General features: G+C 52.4%; 30 non-coding genes and 14 pseudogenes across 30 annotated transcripts; all 44 read right to left on the reverse strand.

Annotated features, from left to right (window-relative positions):
* Positions 1-67: 67 nt before the first annotated feature.
* On the reverse strand, positions 68-176 carry LOC131123710 (5S ribosomal RNA; annotated as a pseudogene).
* A 112-nt stretch (positions 177-288) lies between these two features.
* On the reverse strand, positions 289-397 carry LOC131123343 (5S ribosomal RNA; annotated as a pseudogene).
* A 112-nt stretch (positions 398-509) lies between these two features.
* On the reverse strand, positions 510-628 carry LOC131120698 (5S ribosomal RNA). The gene has a single exon (XR_009127247.1). It is a non-coding gene; the product is annotated as a 5S ribosomal RNA (ribosomal RNA).
* A 112-nt stretch (positions 629-740) lies between these two features.
* On the reverse strand, positions 741-859 carry LOC131121097 (5S ribosomal RNA). The gene has a single exon (XR_009127634.1). It is a non-coding gene; the product is annotated as a 5S ribosomal RNA (ribosomal RNA).
* Positions 860-969: 110 nt separating this feature from the next.
* LOC131121823 (5S ribosomal RNA) lies at positions 970-1,088 on the reverse strand. Its single transcript, XR_009128317.1, has one exon. It is a non-coding gene; the product is annotated as a 5S ribosomal RNA (ribosomal RNA).
* Positions 1,089-1,200: 112 nt separating this feature from the next.
* On the reverse strand, positions 1,201-1,319 carry LOC131120262 (5S ribosomal RNA). The gene has a single exon (XR_009126820.1). It is a non-coding gene; the product is annotated as a 5S ribosomal RNA (ribosomal RNA).
* Positions 1,320-1,431: 112 nt separating this feature from the next.
* LOC131122221 (5S ribosomal RNA) lies at positions 1,432-1,550 on the reverse strand. Its single transcript, XR_009128591.1, has one exon. It is a non-coding gene; the product is annotated as a 5S ribosomal RNA (ribosomal RNA).
* Positions 1,551-1,662: 112 nt separating this feature from the next.
* Positions 1,663-1,771, reverse strand: LOC131122249 (5S ribosomal RNA; annotated as a pseudogene).
* A 112-nt stretch (positions 1,772-1,883) lies between these two features.
* LOC131122251 (5S ribosomal RNA) lies at positions 1,884-1,992 on the reverse strand (annotated as a pseudogene).
* Positions 1,993-2,104: 112 nt separating this feature from the next.
* On the reverse strand, positions 2,105-2,223 carry LOC131121152 (5S ribosomal RNA). The gene has a single exon (XR_009127687.1). It is a non-coding gene; the product is annotated as a 5S ribosomal RNA (ribosomal RNA).
* Positions 2,224-2,335: 112 nt separating this feature from the next.
* LOC131121926 (5S ribosomal RNA) lies at positions 2,336-2,454 on the reverse strand. Its single transcript, XR_009128417.1, has one exon. It is a non-coding gene; the product is annotated as a 5S ribosomal RNA (ribosomal RNA).
* A 112-nt stretch (positions 2,455-2,566) lies between these two features.
* On the reverse strand, positions 2,567-2,675 carry LOC131123230 (5S ribosomal RNA; annotated as a pseudogene).
* A 112-nt stretch (positions 2,676-2,787) lies between these two features.
* LOC131120980 (5S ribosomal RNA) lies at positions 2,788-2,906 on the reverse strand. The gene has a single exon (XR_009127521.1). It is a non-coding gene; the product is annotated as a 5S ribosomal RNA (ribosomal RNA).
* A 112-nt stretch (positions 2,907-3,018) lies between these two features.
* On the reverse strand, positions 3,019-3,137 carry LOC131120654 (5S ribosomal RNA). Its single transcript, XR_009127203.1, has one exon. It is a non-coding gene; the product is annotated as a 5S ribosomal RNA (ribosomal RNA).
* A 111-nt stretch (positions 3,138-3,248) lies between these two features.
* LOC131121137 (5S ribosomal RNA) lies at positions 3,249-3,367 on the reverse strand. The gene has a single exon (XR_009127672.1). It is a non-coding gene; the product is annotated as a 5S ribosomal RNA (ribosomal RNA).
* Positions 3,368-3,479: 112 nt separating this feature from the next.
* LOC131120904 (5S ribosomal RNA) lies at positions 3,480-3,598 on the reverse strand. The gene has a single exon (XR_009127447.1). It is a non-coding gene; the product is annotated as a 5S ribosomal RNA (ribosomal RNA).
* A 112-nt stretch (positions 3,599-3,710) lies between these two features.
* On the reverse strand, positions 3,711-3,829 carry LOC131122335 (5S ribosomal RNA). Its single transcript, XR_009128607.1, has one exon. It is a non-coding gene; the product is annotated as a 5S ribosomal RNA (ribosomal RNA).
* Positions 3,830-3,941: 112 nt separating this feature from the next.
* On the reverse strand, positions 3,942-4,050 carry LOC131122252 (5S ribosomal RNA; annotated as a pseudogene).
* Positions 4,051-4,162: 112 nt separating this feature from the next.
* Positions 4,163-4,271, reverse strand: LOC131122253 (5S ribosomal RNA; annotated as a pseudogene).
* A 112-nt stretch (positions 4,272-4,383) lies between these two features.
* Positions 4,384-4,502, reverse strand: LOC131121928 (5S ribosomal RNA). The gene has a single exon (XR_009128419.1). It is a non-coding gene; the product is annotated as a 5S ribosomal RNA (ribosomal RNA).
* Positions 4,503-4,614: 112 nt separating this feature from the next.
* LOC131123231 (5S ribosomal RNA) lies at positions 4,615-4,723 on the reverse strand (annotated as a pseudogene).
* Positions 4,724-4,835: 112 nt separating this feature from the next.
* On the reverse strand, positions 4,836-4,954 carry LOC131120981 (5S ribosomal RNA). The gene has a single exon (XR_009127522.1). It is a non-coding gene; the product is annotated as a 5S ribosomal RNA (ribosomal RNA).
* Positions 4,955-5,066: 112 nt separating this feature from the next.
* LOC131120655 (5S ribosomal RNA) lies at positions 5,067-5,185 on the reverse strand. Its single transcript, XR_009127204.1, has one exon. It is a non-coding gene; the product is annotated as a 5S ribosomal RNA (ribosomal RNA).
* Positions 5,186-5,296: 111 nt separating this feature from the next.
* On the reverse strand, positions 5,297-5,415 carry LOC131121148 (5S ribosomal RNA). Its single transcript, XR_009127683.1, has one exon. It is a non-coding gene; the product is annotated as a 5S ribosomal RNA (ribosomal RNA).
* Positions 5,416-5,527: 112 nt separating this feature from the next.
* LOC131121396 (5S ribosomal RNA) lies at positions 5,528-5,646 on the reverse strand. Its single transcript, XR_009127906.1, has one exon. It is a non-coding gene; the product is annotated as a 5S ribosomal RNA (ribosomal RNA).
* A 112-nt stretch (positions 5,647-5,758) lies between these two features.
* LOC131122451 (5S ribosomal RNA) lies at positions 5,759-5,877 on the reverse strand. Its single transcript, XR_009128619.1, has one exon. It is a non-coding gene; the product is annotated as a 5S ribosomal RNA (ribosomal RNA).
* A 112-nt stretch (positions 5,878-5,989) lies between these two features.
* On the reverse strand, positions 5,990-6,098 carry LOC131122254 (5S ribosomal RNA; annotated as a pseudogene).
* A 112-nt stretch (positions 6,099-6,210) lies between these two features.
* Positions 6,211-6,319, reverse strand: LOC131122255 (5S ribosomal RNA; annotated as a pseudogene).
* Positions 6,320-6,431: 112 nt separating this feature from the next.
* On the reverse strand, positions 6,432-6,550 carry LOC131121929 (5S ribosomal RNA). The gene has a single exon (XR_009128420.1). It is a non-coding gene; the product is annotated as a 5S ribosomal RNA (ribosomal RNA).
* Positions 6,551-6,662: 112 nt separating this feature from the next.
* LOC131123232 (5S ribosomal RNA) lies at positions 6,663-6,771 on the reverse strand (annotated as a pseudogene).
* A 112-nt stretch (positions 6,772-6,883) lies between these two features.
* Positions 6,884-7,002, reverse strand: LOC131120982 (5S ribosomal RNA). The gene has a single exon (XR_009127523.1). It is a non-coding gene; the product is annotated as a 5S ribosomal RNA (ribosomal RNA).
* A 112-nt stretch (positions 7,003-7,114) lies between these two features.
* On the reverse strand, positions 7,115-7,233 carry LOC131120656 (5S ribosomal RNA). The gene has a single exon (XR_009127205.1). It is a non-coding gene; the product is annotated as a 5S ribosomal RNA (ribosomal RNA).
* A 111-nt stretch (positions 7,234-7,344) lies between these two features.
* Positions 7,345-7,463, reverse strand: LOC131121159 (5S ribosomal RNA). The gene has a single exon (XR_009127694.1). It is a non-coding gene; the product is annotated as a 5S ribosomal RNA (ribosomal RNA).
* A 112-nt stretch (positions 7,464-7,575) lies between these two features.
* Positions 7,576-7,694, reverse strand: LOC131122568 (5S ribosomal RNA). The gene has a single exon (XR_009128631.1). It is a non-coding gene; the product is annotated as a 5S ribosomal RNA (ribosomal RNA).
* A 112-nt stretch (positions 7,695-7,806) lies between these two features.
* On the reverse strand, positions 7,807-7,915 carry LOC131122256 (5S ribosomal RNA; annotated as a pseudogene).
* Positions 7,916-8,027: 112 nt separating this feature from the next.
* LOC131122747 (5S ribosomal RNA) lies at positions 8,028-8,136 on the reverse strand (annotated as a pseudogene).
* A 112-nt stretch (positions 8,137-8,248) lies between these two features.
* Positions 8,249-8,367, reverse strand: LOC131120124 (5S ribosomal RNA). Its single transcript, XR_009126686.1, has one exon. It is a non-coding gene; the product is annotated as a 5S ribosomal RNA (ribosomal RNA).
* Positions 8,368-8,479: 112 nt separating this feature from the next.
* Positions 8,480-8,598, reverse strand: LOC131121952 (5S ribosomal RNA). The gene has a single exon (XR_009128442.1). It is a non-coding gene; the product is annotated as a 5S ribosomal RNA (ribosomal RNA).
* A 112-nt stretch (positions 8,599-8,710) lies between these two features.
* On the reverse strand, positions 8,711-8,819 carry LOC131123090 (5S ribosomal RNA; annotated as a pseudogene).
* A 112-nt stretch (positions 8,820-8,931) lies between these two features.
* Positions 8,932-9,050, reverse strand: LOC131120699 (5S ribosomal RNA). The gene has a single exon (XR_009127248.1). It is a non-coding gene; the product is annotated as a 5S ribosomal RNA (ribosomal RNA).
* A 112-nt stretch (positions 9,051-9,162) lies between these two features.
* LOC131121098 (5S ribosomal RNA) lies at positions 9,163-9,281 on the reverse strand. Its single transcript, XR_009127635.1, has one exon. It is a non-coding gene; the product is annotated as a 5S ribosomal RNA (ribosomal RNA).
* Positions 9,282-9,392: 111 nt separating this feature from the next.
* On the reverse strand, positions 9,393-9,511 carry LOC131120333 (5S ribosomal RNA). Its single transcript, XR_009126890.1, has one exon. It is a non-coding gene; the product is annotated as a 5S ribosomal RNA (ribosomal RNA).
* A 112-nt stretch (positions 9,512-9,623) lies between these two features.
* Positions 9,624-9,742, reverse strand: LOC131120274 (5S ribosomal RNA). Its single transcript, XR_009126832.1, has one exon. It is a non-coding gene; the product is annotated as a 5S ribosomal RNA (ribosomal RNA).
* A 112-nt stretch (positions 9,743-9,854) lies between these two features.
* On the reverse strand, positions 9,855-9,973 carry LOC131122683 (5S ribosomal RNA). Its single transcript, XR_009128644.1, has one exon. It is a non-coding gene; the product is annotated as a 5S ribosomal RNA (ribosomal RNA).
* Between the last annotated feature and the right edge of the window lie 27 nt (positions 9,974-10,000).

Genomic DNA, 10,000 nt, shown 5'->3' on the forward strand with positions numbered 1-10,000 from the left:
AACTAGACTCCAGCAAAAAGTTTCAAACAGCGCCCTCTGCTGTCAGGCAAGAGCAGAAACCATAAAAAGCTTACAGCACCTGTTATTCGCAGCCGGTCTCCCATCCAGGTACTAACCAGGCCCGCCCCTGCTTAGCTTCCGAGATCGGGCGTTTTCAGGGTAGTATGGCCGTAAGCTGCCAAGTCAACTGAAAAGATCCTATTTGAAGGCGACGCAGGCCAAACTAGACTCCAGCAAAAAGTGTCAAACAGCGCCCTCTGCTGTCAGGCAAGAGCAGAAACCATAAAAAGCTTACAGCACCTGGTATTCCCAGGCGGTCTCCCATTCAAGTACTAACCAGGCACACCCCTGCTTAGCTTCCGAGATCGGGCGTTTTCAGGGTAGTATGGCCGTAAGCTGCCAAGTCAACTGAAAAGATCCTATTTGAAGGCGACGCAGGCCAAACTAGACTCCAGCAAAAAGTGTCAAACAGCGCCTTCTGCTGTCAGGCAAGAGCAGAAACCATAAAAAGCTTACAGCACCTGGTATTCCCAGGCGGTCTCCCATCCAAGTACTAACCAGGCACACCCCTGCTTAGCTTCCGAGATCAGACGAGATCGGGCGTTTTCAGGGTAGTATGGCCGTAAGCTGCCAGGTCAACTGAAAAGATCCTATTTGAAGGCGACGCAGGCCAAACTAGACTCCAGCAAAAACTGTCAAACAGCGCCCTCTGCTGTCAGGCAAGAGCAGAAACCATAAAAAGCTTACAGCACCAGGTATTCCCAGGCGGTCTCCCATCCAAGTACTAACCAGGCCCGCCCCTGCTTAGCTACCGAGATCGGACGAGTTCAGGCGTTTTCAGGGTAGTATGGCCGTAAGCTGCCAGGGCACTGAAAAGTTCCTATTTGAAGGCGACGCAGGCCAAACTAGACTCCAGCAAAAAGTGTCAAAAGCGCCCTCTGCTTTCAGGCAAGAGCAGAAACCATAAAAAGCTTACAGCACCTGGTATTCCCAGGCGGTCTCCCATCCAAGTACTAACCAGGCCCGCCCCTGCTTAGCTTCCGAGATCGGACGAGATCGGGCGTTTTCAGGGTAGTATGGCCGTAAGCTGCCAGGGCAACTGAAAAGATCCTATTTGAAGGCGACGCAGGCCAAACTAGACTCCAGCAAAAAGTGTCAAACAGCGCCCTCTGCTGTCAGGCAAGAGCAGAAACCATAAAAAGCTTACAGCACCTGGTATTCCCAGGCGGTCTCCCATCCAAGTACTAACCAGGCCCATCCCTGCTTAGCTTCCGAGATCGGACGAGATCGGGCGTTTTCAGGGTAGTATGGCCGTAAGCTGCCAGGGCAACTGAAAAGATCCTATTTGAAGGCGACGCAGGCCAAACTAGACTCCAGCAAAAAGTGTCAAACAGCGCCCTCTGCTGTCAGGCAAGAGCAGAAACCATAAAAAGCTTACAGCACCTGGTATTCCCAGGCGGTCTCCCATCCAAGTACTAACCAGGCCCACCCCTGCTTAGCTTCCGAGATCGGATGAGATCGGGCGTTTTCAGGGTAGTATGGCCGTAAGCTGCCAGGTCAACTGAAAAGATCCTATTTGAAGGCGACGCAGGCCAAACTAGACTCCAGCAAAAAGTGTCAAACAGCGCCCTCTGCTGTCAGGCAAGAGCAGAAACCATAAAAAGCTTACAGCACCTGGTATTCCCAGGCGGTCTCCCATCCAAGTACTAACCAGGCCCGCCCCTGCTTAGCTTCCGAGATCGGGCGTTTTCAGGGTAGTATGGCCGTAAGCTGCCAGGTCAACTGAAAAGATCCTATTTGAAGGCGACGCAGGCCAAACTAGACTCCAGCAAAAAGTGTCAAACAGCGCCCTCTGCTGTCAGGCAAGAGCAGAAACCATAAAAAGCTTACAGCACCTGGTATTCCCAGGCGGTCTCCCATCCAAGTACTAACCAGGCCCGCCCCTGCTTAGCTTCCGAGATCGGGCGTTTTCAGGGTAGTATGGCCGTAAGCTGCCAGGTCAACTGAAAAGATCCGATTTGAAGGCGACGCAGGCCAAACTAGACTCCAGCAAAAAGTGTCAAACAGCGCCTTCTGCTGTCAGGCAAGAGCAGAAACCATAAAAGGCTTACAGCACCTGGTATTCCCAGGCGGTCTCCCATCCAAGTACTAACCAGGCCCGCCCCTGCTTAGCTTCCGAGATCGGACGAGTTCGGGCGTTTTCAGGGTAGTATGGCCGTAAAGTGCCAGGGCCACTGAAAAGTTCCTATTTGAAGGCGACGCAGGCCAAACTAGACTCCAGCAAAAAGTGTCAAACAGCGCCCTCTGCTTTCAGGCAAGAGCAGAAACCATAAAAAGCTTACAGCATCTGGTATTCCCAGGCGGTCTCCCATCCAAGTACTAACCAGTCCCGCCCCTGCTTTGCTTCCGAGATCGGACGAGATCGGGCAATTTCAGGGTAGTATAGCTGTAAGCTGCCAAGGCAACTGAAAAGATCCTATTTGAAGGCGACGCAGGCCAAACTAGACTCCAGCAAAAAGTTTCAAACAGCGCCCTCTGCTGTCAGGCAAGAGCAGAAACCATAAAAAGCTTACAGCACCTGTTATTCCCAGCCGGTCTCCCATCCAAGTACTAACCAGGCCCGCCCCTGCTTAGCTTCCGAGATCGGGCGTTTTCAGGGTAGTATGGCCGTAAGCTGCCAAGTCAACTGAAAAGATCCTATTTGAAGGCGACGCAGGCCAAACTAGACTCCAGCAAAAAGTGTCAAACAGCGCCCTCTGCTGTCAGGCAAGAGCAGAAACCATAAAAAGCTTACAGCACCTGGTATTCCCAGGCGGTCTCCCATTCAAGTACTAACCAGGCACACCCCTGCTTAGCTTCCGAGATCAGACGAGATCGGGCGTTTTCAGGGTAGTATGGCCGTAAGCTGCCAGGTCTACTGAAAAGATCCTATTTGAAGGCGACGCAGGCCAAACTAGACTCCAGCAAAAACTGTCAAACAGCGCCCTCTGCTGTCAGGCAAGAGCAGAAACCATAAAAAGCTTACAGCACCAGGTATTCCCAGGCGGTCTCCCATCCAAGTACTAACCAGGCCCGCCCCTGCTTAGCTACCGAGATCGGACGAGTTCGGGCGTTTTCAGGGTAGTATGGCCGTAAGCTGCCAGGGCACTGAAAAGTTCCTATTTGAAGGCGACGCAGGCCAAACTAGACTCCAGCAAAAAGTGTCAAAAAGCGCCCTCTGCTTTCAGGCAAGTGCAGAAACCATAAAAAGCTTACAGCACCTGGTATTCCCAGGCGGTCTCCCATCCAAGTACTAACCAGGCCCGCCCCTGCTTAGCTTCCGAGATCGGACGAGATCGGGCGCTTTCAGGGTAGTATGGCCGTAAGCTGCCAGGGCAACTGAAAAGATCCTATTTGAAGGCGAAGCAGGCCAAACTAGACTCCAGCAAAAAGTGTCAAACAGCGCCCTCTGCTGTCAGGCAAGAGCAGAAACCATAAAAAGCTTACAGCACCTGGTATTCCCAGGCGGTCTCCCATCCAAGTACTAACCAGGCCCATCCCTGCTTAGCTTCCGAGAATGGACGAGATCGGGCGTTTTCAGGGTAGTATGGCCGTAAGCTGCCAGGGCAACTGAAAAGATCCTATTTGAAGGCGACGCAGGCCAAACTAGACTCCAGCAAAAAGTGTCAAACAGCGCCCTCTGCTGTCAGGCAAGAGCAGAAACCATAAAAAGCTTACAGCACCTGGTATTCCCAGGCGGTCTCCCATCCAAGTACTAACCAGGCCCACCCCTGCTTAGCTTCCGAGATCGGATGAGATCGGGCGTTTTCAGGGTAGTATGGCCGTAAGCTGCCAGGTCAACTGAAAAGATCCTATTTGAAGGCGACGCAGGCCAAACTAGACTCCAGCAAAAAGTGTCAAACAGCGCCCTCTGCTGTCAGGCAAGAGCAGAAACCATAAAAAGCTTACAGCACCTGGTATTCCCAGGCGGTCTCCCATCCAAGTACTAACCAGGCCCGCCCCTGCTTAGCTTCCGAGATCGGGCGTTTTCAGGGTAGTATGGCCGTAAGCTGCCAGGTCAACTGAAAAGATCCTATTTGAAGGCGACGCAGGCCAAACTAGACTCCAGCAAAAAGTGTCAAACAGCGCCCTCTGCTGTCAGGCAAGAGCAGAAACCATAAAAAGCTTACAGCACCTGGTATTCCCAGGCGGTCTCCCATCCAAGTACTAACCAGGCCCGCCCCTGCTTAGCTTCCGAGATCGGGCGTTTTCAGGGTAGTATGGCCGTAAGCTGCCAGGGCCACTGAAAAGTTCCTATTTGAAGGCGACGCAGGCCAAACTAGACTCCAGCAAAAAGTGTCAAACAGCGCCCTCTGCTTTCAGGCAAGAGCAGAAACCATAAAAAGCTTACAGCATCTGGTATTCCCAGGCGGTCTCCCATCCAAGTACTAACCAGTCCCGCCCCTGCTTTGCTTCCGAGATCGGACGAGATCGGGCAATTTCAGGGTAGTATAGCTGTAAGCTGCCAAGGCAACTGAAAAGATCCTATTTGAAGGCGACGCAGGCCAAACTAGACTCCAGCAAAAAGTTTCAAACAGCGCCCTCTGCTGTCAGGCAAGAGCAGAAACCATAAAAAGCTTACAGCACCTGTTATTCCCAGCCGGTCTCCCATCCAAGTACTAACCAGGCCCGCCCCTGCTTAGCTTCCGAGATCGGGCGTTTTCAGGGTAGTATGGCCGTAAGCTGCCAAGTCAACTGAAAAGATCCTATTTGAAGGCGACGCAGGCCAAACTAGACTCCAGCAAAAAGTGTCAAACAGCGCCCTCTGCTGTCAGGCAAGAGCAGAAACCATAAAAAGCTTACAGCACCTGGTATTCCCAGGCGGTCTCCCATTCAAGTACTAACCAGGCACACCCCTGCTTAGCTTCCGAGATCAGACGAGATCGGGCGTTTTCAGGGTAGTATGGCCGTAAGCTGCCAGGTCAACTGAAAAGATCCTATTTGAAGGCGACGCAGGCCAAACTAGACTCCAGCAAAAACTGTCAAACAGCGCCCTCTGCTGTCAGGCAAGAGCAGAAACCATAAAAAGCTTACAGCACCAGGTATTCCCAGGCGGTCTCCCATCCAAGTACTAACCAGGCCCGCCCCTGCTTAGCTACCGAGATCGGACGAGTTCGGGCGTTTTCAGGGTAGTATGGCCGTAAGCTGCCAGGGCACTGAAAAGTTCCTATTTGAAGGCGACGCAGGCCAAACTAGACTCCAGCAAAAAGTGTCAAAAAGCGCCCTCTGCTTTCAGGCAAGTGCAGAAACCATAAAAAGCTTACAGCACCTGGTATTCCCAGGCGGTCTCCCATCCAAGTACTAACCAGGCCCGCCCCTGCTTAGCTTCCGAGATCGGACGAGATCGGGCGCTTTCAGGGTAGTATGGCCGTAAGCTGCCAGGGCAACTGAAAAGATCCTATTTGAAGGCGAAGCAGGCCAAACTAGACTCCAGCAAAAAGTGTCAAACAGCGCCCTCTGCTGTCAGGCAAGAGCAGAAACCATAAAAAGCTTACAGCACCTGGTATTCCCAGGCGGTCTCCCATCCAAGTACTAACCAGGCCCATCCCTGCTTAGCTTCCGAGAATGGACGAGATCAGGCGTTTTCAGGGTAGTATGGCCGTAAGCTGCCAGGGCAACTGAAAAGATCCTATTTGAAGGCGACGCAGGCCAAACTAGACTCCAGCAAAAAGTGTCAAACAGCGCCCTCTGCTGTCAGGCAAGAGCAGAAACCATAAAAAGCTTACAGCACCTGGTATTCCCAGGCGGTCTCCCATCCAAGTACTAACCAGGCCCACCCCTGCTTAGCTTCCGAGATCGGATGAGATCGGGCGTTTTCAGGGTAGTATGGCCGTAAGCTGCCAGGTCAACTGAAAAGATCCTATTTGAAGGCGACGCAGGCCAAACTAGACTCCAGCAAAAAGTGTCAAACAGCGCCCTCTGCTGTCAGGCAAGAGCAGAAACCATAAAAAGCTTACAGCACCTGGTATTCCCAGGCGGTCTCCCATCCAAGTACTAACCAGGCCCGCCCCTGCTTAGCTTCCGAGATCGGGCGTTTTCAGGGTAGTATGGCCGTAAGCTGCCAGGTCAACTGAAAAGATCCTATTTGAAGGCGACGCAGGCCAAACTAGACTCCAGCAAAAAGTGTCAAACAGCGCCCTCTGCTGTCAGGCAAGAGCAGAAACCATAAAAAGCTTACAGCACCTGGTATTCCCAGGCGGTCTCCCATCCAAGTACTAACCAGGCCCGCCCCTGCTTAGCTTCCGAGATCGGGCGTTTTCAGGGTAGTATGGCCGTAAGCTGCCAGGGCCACTGAAAAGTTCCTATTTGAAGGCGACGCAGGCCAAACTAGACTCCAGCAAAAAGTGTCAAACAGCGCCCTCTGCTTTCAGGCAAGAGCAGAAACCATAAAAAGCTTACAGCATCTGGTATTCCCAGGCGGTCTCCCATCCAAGTACTAACCAGTCCCGCCCCTGCTTTGCTTCCGAGATCGGACGAGATCGGGCAATTTCAGGGTAGTATAGCTGTAAGCTGCCAAGGCAACTGAAAAGATCCTATTTGAAGGCGACGCAGGCCAAACTAGACTCCAGCAAAAAGTTTCAAACAGCGCCATCTGCTGTCAGGCAAGAGCAGAAACCATAAAAAGCTTACAGCACCTGTTATTCCCAGCCGGTCTCCCATCCAAGTACTAACCAGGCCCGCCCCTGCTTAGCTTCCGAGATCGGGCGTTTTCAGGGTAGTATGGCCGTAAGCTGCCAAGTCAACTGAAAAGATCCTATTTGAAGGCGACGCAGGCCAAACTAGACTCCAGCAAAAAGTGTCAAACAGCGCCCTCTGCTGTCAGGCAAGAGCAGAAACCATAAAAAGCTTACAGCACCTGGTATTCCCAGGCGGTCTCCCATTCAAGTACTAACCAGGCACACCCCTGCTTAGCTTCCGAGATCAGACGAGATCGGGCGTTTTCAGGGTAGTATGGCCGTAAGCTGCCAGGTCAACTGAAAAGATCCTATTTGAAGGCGACGCAGGCCAAACTAGACTCCAGCAAAAACTGTCAAACAGCGCCCTCTGCTGTCAGGCAAGAGCAGAAACCATAAAAAGCTTACAGCACCAGGTATTCCCAGGCGGTCTCCCATCCAAGTACTAACCAGGCCCGCCCCTGCTTAGCTACCGAGATCGGACGAGTTCGGGCGTTTTCAGGGTAGTATGGCCGTAAGCTGCCAGGGCACTGAAAAGTTCCTATTTGAAGGCGACGCAGGCCAAACTAGACTCCAGCAAAAAGTGTCAAAAAGCGCCCTCTGCTTTCAGGCAAGTGCAGAAACCATAAAAAGCTTACAGCACCTGGTATTCCCAGGCGGTCTCCCATCCAAGTACTAACCAGGCCCGCCCCTGCTTAGCTTCCGAGATCGGACGAGATCGGGCGCTTTCAGGGTAGTATGGCCGTAAGCTGCCAGGGCAACTGAAAAGATCCTATTTGAAGGCGAAGCAGGCCAAACTAGACTCCAGCAAAAAGTGTCAAACAGCGCCCTCTGCTGTCAGGCAAGAGCAGAAACCATAAAAAGCTTACAGCACCTGGTATTCCCAGGCGGTCTCCCATCCAAGTACTAACCAGGCCCACCCCTGCTTAGCTTCCGAGATCGGATGAGATCGGGCGTTTTCAGGGTAGTATGGCCGTAAGCTGCCAGGTCAACTGAAAAGATCCTATTTGAAGGCGACGCAGGCCAAACTAGACTCCAGCAAAAAGTGTCAAACAGCGCCCTCTGCTGTCAGGCAAGAGCAGAAACCATAAAAAGCTTACAGCACCTGGTATTCCCAGGCGGTCTCCCATCCAAGTACTAACCAGGCCCGCCCCTGCTTAGCTTCCGAGATCGGGCGTTTTCAGGGTAGTATGGCCGTAAGCTGCCAGGTCAACTGAAAAGATCCTATTTGAAGGCGACGCAGGCCAAACTAGACTCCAGCAAAAAGTGTCAAACAGCGCCCTCTGCTGTCAGGCAAGAGCAGAAACCATAAAAAGCTTACAGCACCTGGTATTCCCAGGCGGTCTCCCATCCAAGTACTAAACAGGCCCGCCCCTGCTTAGCTTCCGAGATCGGGCGTTTTCAGGGTAGTATGGCCGTAAGCTGCCAGGTCAACTGAAAAGATCCTATTTGAAGGCGACGCAGGCCAAACTAGAATCCAGCAAAAAGTGTCAAACAGCGCCCTCTGCTGTCAGGCAAGAGCAGAAACCATAAAAAGCTTACAGCACCTGGTATTCCCAGGCGGTCTCCCATCCAAGTACTAACCAGGCCCGCCCCTGCTTAGCTTCCGAGATCGGACGAGTTCGGGCGTTTTCAGGGTAGTATGGCCGTAAGCTGCCAGGGCCACTGAAAAGTTCCTATTTGAAGGCGACGCAGGCCAAACTAGACTCCAGCAAAAAGTCTCAAACAGCGCCCTCTGCTTTCAGGCAAGAGCAGAAACCATAAAAAGCTTACAGCACCTGGTATTCCCAGGCGGTCTCCCATCCAAGTACTAACCAGTCCCGCCCCTGCTTTGCTTCCGAGATCGGACGAGATCGGGCAATTTCAGGGTAGTATAGCTGTAAGCTGCCAAGGCAACTGAAAAGATCCTATTTGAAGGCGACGCAGGCCAAACTAGACTCCAGCAAAAAGTTTCAAACAGCGCCCTCTGCTGTCAGGCAAGAGCAGAAACCATAAAAAGCTTACAGCACCTGTTATTCCCAGCCGGTCTCCCATCCAAGTACTAACCAGGCCCGTCCCTGCTTAGCTTCCGAGATCGGGCGTTTTCAGGGTAGTATGGCCGTAAGCTGCCAAGTCAACTGAAAAGATCCTATTTGAAGGCGACGCAGGCCAAACTAGACTCCAGCAAAAAGTGTCAAACAGCGCCCTCTGCTGTCAGGCAAGAGCAGAAACCATAAAAAGCTTACAGCACCTGGTATTCCCAGGCGGTCTCCCATCCAAGTACTAACCAGGCACACCCCTGCTTAGCTTCCGAGATCAGACGAGATCGGGCGTTTTCAGGGTAGTATGGCCGTAAGCTGCCAGGTCAACTGAAAAGATCCTATTTGAAGGCGACGCAGGCCAAACTAGACTCCAGCAAAAACTGTCAAACAGCGCCCTCTGCTGTCAGGCAAGAGCAGAAACCATAAAAAGCTTACAGCACCAGGTATTCCCAGGCGGTCTCCCATCCAAGTACTAACCAGGCCCGCCCCTGCTTAGCTACCGAGATCGGACGAGTTCAGGCGTTTTCAGGGTAGTATGGCCGTAAGCTGCCAGGGCACTGAAAAGTTCCTATTTGAAGGCGACGCAGGCCAAACTAGACTCCAGCAAAAAGTGTCAAAAAGCACCCTCTGCTTTCAGGCAAGAGCAGAAACCATAAAAAGCTTACAGCACCTGGTATTCCCAGGCGGTCTCCCATCCAAGTACTAACCAGGCCCGCCCCTGCTTAGCTTCCGAGATCGGACGAGATCGGGCGTTTTCAGGGTAGTATGGCCGTCAGCTGCCAGGGCAACTGAAAAGATCCTATTTGAAGGCGACGCAGGCCAAACTAGACTCCAGCAAAAAGTGTCAAACAGCGCCCTCTGCTGTCAGGCAAGAGCAGAAACCATAAAAAGCTTACAGCACCTGGTATTCCCAGGCGGTCTCCCATCCAAGTACTAACCAGGCCCATCCCTGCTTAGCTTCCGAGATCGGACGAGATCGGGCGTTTTCAGGGTAGTATGGCCGTAAGCTGCCAGGGCAACTGAAAAGATCCTATTTGAAGGCGACGCAGGCCAAACTAGACTCCAGCAAAAAGTGTCAAACAGCGCCCTCTGCTGTCAGGCAAGAGCAGAAACCATAAAAAGCTTACAGCACCTGGTATTCCCAGGCGGTCTCCCATCCAAGTACTAACCAGGCCCACCCCTGCTTAGCTTCCGAGATCGGATGAGATCGGGCGTTTTCAGGGTAGTATGGCCGTAAGCTGCCAGGTCAACTGAAAAGATCCTATT

The sequence above is a fragment of the Doryrhamphus excisus genome, chromosome 2 (genome assembly GCF_030265055.1).
Source record: "Doryrhamphus excisus isolate RoL2022-K1 chromosome 2, RoL_Dexc_1.0, whole genome shotgun sequence".
Classification (NCBI taxonomy): Eukaryota; Metazoa; Chordata; class Actinopteri; order Syngnathiformes; family Syngnathidae; genus Doryrhamphus; species Doryrhamphus excisus.